Genomic DNA, 6,123 nt, shown 5'->3' on the forward strand with positions numbered 1-6,123 from the left:
TGAGTTTTACATGTACATGAAGATAAAAATTTTTAAGGAAAGAGTATCACACCGCGTTTTATGTGGGCAATCCGGGGGAAACTATACCCCGGGCCGAATGGGGGAAAAAGCCACTAGGGCGGCATGAATCAATCCCCCACGCCATATTATTATTATTACACCCCCTTTTTGGGGGGCATACTTTACTATAATATGATAGAGTATGAAAGAATCACCTTTTCTCTTCTTTGATGCCTCCTTTTTCTTTGATGTCTCTTTTTGTTTATGAAAACTCGAAATACTGCTCGGCCTTTTTTTGGGACGCGTGTTCGGCTGGTAGCAGGAGGGATCCGCCCAAAGGGACCTAGCTTGAGACCCCCATTTTTCGGGTCCATTGATTATTTTTTTGGGTATAAAACGTGTATATATTTTTTTGGGCACGAGGGGCCCCGCCCCGTCCATAGTCTGTCCCAGAGAGGCCGTAGATACGAAAAAGGGGTGTATGGCCCCATAGTGCTCGTATATGCATGTATGTCTATTATTTTGATAGTCAAGGGCTTATGTTCATAAAAAGTAAATATGTTTCAAATGATAATTTTCTATGATCATATCCATATCATGAATGAGAGAAGATAAGTCGCGACATGAGTGGTGTTCCTGTGGTTAGCCTTGAGCACAGCCACATGGGCCCGTAGTTCTCGGCCGTGACAAGAACTCCCTCCGAAATTTTTTTGTTATTTAGATTCATCGTGTTTATGAAGTATTAAGAAGAAAGCAACAAAAGTAAAACAAAAAATGATAAACACAAAGACAAAGTTATCTACTAAATCTTTTTAAATTCCAATTGTGCCGTTTTCTTCCCTTTAATTTATTACAGATAAAATGCTAGCTTATTAGTAATAATTCAGATGTCATGTAAATGAGAGAACCGTAAAACTGAATAAGGGGGAAATTCTATTTTACCTTTAGTAATTTCTTTTTATTTTAATTTTTAAACTTAAACGGGCTACACTTTTCTTACCGATTATTTGAATTTGTATTGACTCTGATATATATATATATATATATATATATATATATATATATATATATATGTATACATATATATGTATATGTATACATATATATGTATATGTATACATATATATGTATGTATCGGTTTATTCGGTTTTTTGGTTCGTTTTTTTTGGTTTAATATATATATATATATATATATATATATATATATATATATATATATATATATATATATATGTATATATGTATATGTATACGTATACGTATATGTATATATATATATATACACATATACATATGTATATACATATACATATATACATATACATATACATATACAGTAGATACATATATACATATATATATATATATATATATATGTATGTATCGGTTTGGTTCGGTTTGGTTCGTTTTTTTTTTGTTTAACACCAAACCAAACCAAATGTTATCGCGTATATATATATATATGTATGTATGTATCGGTTTGGTTCGGTTTGGTTCGTTTTTTTTTTTTTGTTTAATACCAAACCAAACCAACAAGTTATCGATTTTTAAAATTTAAAACCAAATCAAGTCAAACCAAGCCGATTTTTCGGTTTATCAAGTCGGTTGATCTCGTTTCACCGGTTCTACCGATTTTTCTGTCTCATTTAAAAAACACCCCTAAGTAAAGCACATCCCAAACCCCTCCCCACACCCCCCACCCAAATCCAAACAGAACTAAAACTCTACTTAATTGAATCTTAACAAACATAACAAAACATAATCCTTATAGTAAAAGGAAAAAAAAAAAGAGAAAAATTATTCACTTGGCATTAATGTGATGTTATGTTGTTAGTTTGTTCCAAAAAGGAATATATATTTATAAATGTTGAAAATAATTTAACTTTTAAACTTCGATTTATTACCTAGTATAAGAAAAAATTTATAATCACAATAAAATGTTACGACTTTATGATATAGTATTAAAGAACATTAAGTTTAAAAATTTTATAGCACACAAATATTACATCATGTTTTATAATTGCAAACTAAAAAGTCTTTCATTTTTAAACTCTGTCAAATCAAGTTCGACCGTACAAATTGAAATTGAAAGAAATCAATGTGATTGTGGTAGGATGGCTAATAAAATCTCCACCAACTTGAGTGCCTCCTGCTCAACCCCCGAAATGAAAATATTTAGAGAGCGTGTTCTAAATAGACCCTACAATGCGCGATCATATAATCGGAATCCAATGCAGGTATTGAATACGGCGAAAAAAAAATAAAAAAAAATGAAACAGACAGAAAATATTAAGTCTAAGGATACGTGGAAACTGGGGGCAGGAAAGCCACAACAAAAATATGAAAAATAGAAAATCAAAAAGCAAAGAGAAACCAACTTTTTTTTCTTTTTTATCCCTTTTGGGGTTAGGGGGAGGAGGGGGAGAGATCGAGAGGTGGATCTGATCCTATTGTTCATGATGAAGGAAATCATAAAAATTCATACTCATTTCTCACTCATGAAACCTGAATTAAGAAATAAAGAACATGGTTTTATTTGTTTTCGCTAAATGAAATGAACCAATATGTATTGTCTAATACATTGTTTAATTAGTCTAAACACATAGAGATACAGGTTGTTTCTCAAAAGTTGATTAGCAGAAAAACAATTAAAATTGGCTAAAAGAAGCAAATGTAGGATTCTTTCTAAGAGATTAGGTGTAAACTGTGATGTGGTTTTGTGAGAAAATTCACCGTTTTCTTTCTCAGAACCCTTTTGTTAAAAAGAATTGATTTGAGTTAGATGCAGGATAAATACGAAAAAAAGTTAGATTCTAAATGAATAATAACACTTGATAATGAATTAGTTATTATTTTCATTAAATTATTAATTAATTATAATCAGATATTTATAATTTCTTTATATGTAATCTGATTGTGAAAATATTTCCATAATCAAGGCCAAACTTGGCACTAAAAAGAATCCTACTTTGATTATTGAGAAATCCACATAGTCAAAGAAAAATATCTTTGATATCTTTCGATTTGCATTCCAATGGTCATGCTTTGTTTTGGTTGTTTAAATCAACACCTTCTTTTATAAGTAAAAGTTGACCTACTAGACAGACAAACTACATGCATATACGTCTTTTAAAAGATTGCCTAGGAGTACAATTCACAATCCAAAATATTATTCCGAACAATGTGTGTGCTTTTGTCTACATAGTCAAAGCAAGTGTCTTTGATAAAACTTGATTTGCATTTCAGTCCTTCGGTGCTACTTTTTGCTTGTTTAGTCCCTCAGTAATTTTCCTTTATAAGCAAATCTGACCTCTAGACGGCAAGCTTCAAATATTTTAGGTTAAAGGCCAACCATAGATTTCATAGCTAGCAAGTTAGAAAGAATTGTCTGTATGCCTTCTGTAGATTTGCTCTCTCCTCCTTTTTATCCCTTAAATAGAAAGAAATCCTTTGAAAATTTTGCTCTCGACCCATTTAACTTACCAAACTTTGTCCCTTTCCTCGTGTACGTGTCTTCACGATTTAGTTAAAAACCCATCCAAATTGAAAGTTAAACTAAATCAATTAAATAAATTAATATTTGTTGGTTTTGATTTGGTTCGGTTTTAAAAGAAAAGGCAAACCAATTACGTTTCATATACACAATTTTTATCCCTTGCATAACTTGCAGTTGGCCCTCTAAATAAAGTGTTCCATGTATTACGTTTCAATTTTTCTTAAGAAAAAAATCTCAAACTTATGACATTTCAACAATACTCAAATCACCAATAAAGTATTCCCACCAAGACATTTACTATAGTAGTTAACAGGACACAGTCCGAATTGTAGTACTATGTATGAACTTGAAGTACTGCCTCATGATTATCACTTTTCAGTTCATTTTCTATTCCCCGAAATTAGCTATATATATATAGCCTTTTTCTTTTTCTTTTTTTTCCATCAAAAAAGGTCGACCTTTTCATTCATTTGATAAAGAAAAAGAAACATTCAGTTTCATGTGCCGTTTCAGCATAGAAAATTGGTTATCCCAATAAACTTCATCGACTAAAGTCTTTGAAAAACTAGCAAGACGGTGACTACACCTATTTTTGTTCCTTCTAATAAAAGAAAATCGAACTACATCTAGGGTGTCCCTAAGTCGCATGATATCTTCACATACGTTTTGGCATGTGCCAAGGTGTGCCGACTTCTGGGCCTCTTGACGTATCATTACCAATTCCATTGCATCCGATAGAATATGCACTTTCCTCCATCTCTTGTGAACCGCAACTGCAATGCCTCTCTAACCGCAATTTCCGCTTCAACGACGACGAAGCCTCTAACCGATCGAATTGAGAGCCAAAGGGCATGAAGTATCGAACCACAAGCATCAAATCGCTATAACACCAATACCGGGAATCTCCCCGTGTCCTTTTCGCACACTCGCATCGCTTAAAAACAAAACCTCATCTTGACAAAAGATTAGTCGTTCATCAATAAGATATATCATTTTAGGTGTTACGATAGACAATCCGGTTCTTTAAACTCATGGTAATCAAATAATGCTTGTGACAATATTAGGAACGTCCCACATTTCATTATTCAAATTCCAACTATTCCTAGCTTTCCAAATAAACCACATTAGATGCATAGATAAATTCAAAAGATTCATCTTCCGAAATTGCTTAACATTCAAAAAGATCATACCACCAACTAGCAAAATTATCAACTCTATCTATATTAGGCTATAAAACAGACTCATTTTCCGCACAAATAGAGATCCAGGGCAAGAAAGAACATATGTTCAATTGTTTTCTTTTCCATCGCAGACATACCTCGCGATGTTTGATCTTTGTAGCTTCTTAGCTTTCTTGCATAGCACACTTTTAACTGTAAGGCATCCAACAAACCCTTTCTCAAAAAATGCTTTAACTTGTTCTTAATTTTCATTTTCCACACACTCAACCAAAATGATTTCCGAAAAGATTGTTACTTCGATTCAATTTATCATTTCTCCTTTCGTGAGCCTCCAATAATGATTTTGCCAGTGATAATCTGAACGCACCTCATAACTCCCCGATCGTGTAAAGTAACAAATCTATCAATCCCGCCCGACCTAGACAAAGGAATAGAAAGAATAGCTTTAATGTCACCTCGCACAAGCCACCAAGCATATCTAATTTCCATGTTGATCTCACCATCAATCAAGTCAAAAAACTTTTTAAATCCGACACTATCACCATGAATTGTAACAAGATCACCATAATTGTAGTCAGGTAAAAGTTATCATCCTTAGTAGCCATGGCTCGCATTACATATTAAATACGTGCACCATCCCCAATATTCCATTTTGACTCCTTCGTAAGAGGTCTTTTCCCACATCAAGCTTTCAAATCCACGAAAATGATCCTTTTCACTCGCTTTCTTCATAAAACAAGAATTTGGGAAATATTTGCTTTTCAAAACTTTAGCCATTAACGAGTCTGGATTTTTCAACACCTCATTTGGATTGTCCAACGTGGTTCCCTTTGTTAGTTATTGAAAGCAACTCACCGTGCTATACAATTCGTCTCTAAAAAGGTAATCAAGGAATAAGGTTATTTGCGAGTAGTTACTCGGAAGATTTAAGTTTTGGTGACAAAAAAGTCTGATAATTAGAAATGGTGATAAGTTTGGACTCACCAAGGTCAAACTTGTCTTTAAAAATGATTAACTAAAATTGGGACCGAATTATAATTTTTAAAACTTATAATCTTTTACAAATACACAATAAAAGCTCATACACATTATACAAAAACTTCTTCCAACCCACATTATACAAAAACTCCATCCAACCCACTCCCCCACGATCCCAACTAATAACCATCTTATTTCAAAAAAAAGTTTTCGCTCCAAATTTCTCCACCAGAAAAAACCGTGTGACCACCATTGTTACTGCTTCATTCTCTCTTCCATTGCTGCCAAGGCCACGCTTTCATTTCTCCATTTTCTGTTTATTCATTCTCGTGTAAAACTTTTTTTTTCACTTGGTTCATTGAAGTTAGGTTTTAAAATCGTGAGAAATGATGATTTTGAAGGAGAAGATGAAGAAGAGCATGGGTTTTTTTAATTTTTTTTGTTTTTTGTGTTTATTTGTTGCCTTTT

The 6,123-nt window shown here is 32.9% G+C and overlaps 1 protein-coding gene across 1 annotated transcript in view; it reads right to left on the reverse strand.

The window, feature by feature from the left end:
* The window catches only part of LOC132048796 (uncharacterized mitochondrial protein AtMg00820-like), an 8,030-nt gene that overhangs the window by 862 nt on the left and 1,045 nt on the right, over positions 1-6,123 (reverse strand). The window lies entirely within an intron of this gene.

The sequence above is a fragment of the Lycium ferocissimum genome, chromosome 3 (genome assembly GCF_029784015.1).
Source record: "Lycium ferocissimum isolate CSIRO_LF1 chromosome 3, AGI_CSIRO_Lferr_CH_V1, whole genome shotgun sequence".
Classification (NCBI taxonomy): domain Eukaryota; kingdom Viridiplantae; phylum Streptophyta; class Magnoliopsida; order Solanales; family Solanaceae; genus Lycium; species Lycium ferocissimum.